Below are 1,392 nucleotides of genomic sequence, written 5' to 3' on the forward strand. Positions count from 1 at the left end.
CTCGTGGGCTGTTCCAGTTAACAAACCCACCAAGTTATACATACACATTAAAAACTGACAAAAACTAAATCATCAGAATAATATATATTAGCAAATACTATTAATCTTTAAGCACCTCTAAATACACATTTGTATAAATATAAATCTAACATTGAACTTTTAAAGTGCAAAGTTTTATTGCCCCCCTTCCCTCCATAATGGTCTCTTCTGGAACCTTTAGAAGGTGCCCAGGTCCCCGGGGAACCTTTTAGCCTGAACACCAGCAGAGGAAGACAGAGGGAAGCAACACAAAGCCTTCAGACGTCTGTCAGTGCATTTCAGTCACAACATAAATATATTCTCTATTTGTTTGTTTTATCTAACAGGACATCACCAGGTCCAGCTGAGAAGACACTGAATTAAACACACGATCAATCAATAACTTCAATCTATTTGCACTTGTTTCATTTATCATCCAATACACATTTTAAATGGTTTCCAGCCAAGTAATGAAGACCGTCTTTACAGGCTCTAAAACTGAACACAAGCTCGAGAACCAGAGGAAATCTGAGAAACAAAACTGCAAATTTAAACAAGTTGGAAGAGATGGATGGACAGACGGACGGACGCTAGGATGGATTCAGGTCTGCGTTTCACTGATTACAAACAAAAGTATCAAGAGTTTGAGGAACAGAAAGGAAAAACACCTGCGAGAAGGAGAAACTGTCAACCTGGAGGGGTCAAAGGTCATCACTAAACCATCTGAAGTCCATCAGAAAAGAAAACATTTCATCAGCTGATCACCTTGAACAGGTTCAGAGAGGAAGATCAGAGCTCCTCCTCTGACTCTGCAGGCAGCAGGTCAAAGGTCAAGACAATGAACCAGCACAGCTGCTTGGAAGGGTTCTGTCTAGAAACAAGATGGCTGCCAGACTGAGGAAGACCTCTGGGACAATTTCCTCTGGACAGACGAGACGTTGGGCCAAGATGGAGGAAACCAAACGCAGCAGAGCTGCTGTGAAGCTCGGCAGTGGCGGTGTGATGGTTTGGGATCTGGGTCCAAACGGCAGCAAATCTGAACGACTGAAACAAAGAGATTCAAGGTGTTGCAGTGGCCTAGTCAAAGCCCAGCCCTCTGCCTGACTGGTAATCTGAGCAGAACCTGAATGGACCAGCGTTGCTCCACCTGCTGCTGGAGGGCGTACTTACTTTTTCACACTCTGCTCCTGCAGGATGTCTCAGATCTGCTTCATAGATGCTGAGAGATTTAGATCTAGAGCCGCCTGGTGGACAGGGTGTACTTACTTCCCTGCCTGGCGGACGGGGTGTACTTACTTCCCTGCCTGGCGGACGGGGTGTACTTACTTCCCTGCCTGGCGGACGGGGTGTACTTCCTTCCCTGCCTGGCGGACG

At 45.8% G+C, this 1,392-nt stretch overlaps 1 protein-coding gene across 4 annotated transcripts in view; it reads right to left on the bottom strand.

The window, feature by feature from the left end:
- The window catches only part of LOC103138193 (melanophilin-like), a 25,929-nt gene that overhangs the window by 22,873 nt on the left and 1,664 nt on the right, over nucleotides 1-1,392 (bottom strand). The gene's annotated exons all lie outside the window — the stretch shown is intronic.

This window comes from Poecilia formosa, unplaced genomic scaffold (genome assembly GCF_000485575.1).
Source record: "Poecilia formosa unplaced genomic scaffold, Poecilia_formosa-5.1.2 Scaffold47, whole genome shotgun sequence".
Lineage (NCBI taxonomy): Eukaryota > Metazoa > Chordata > Actinopteri > Cyprinodontiformes > Poeciliidae > Poecilia > Poecilia formosa.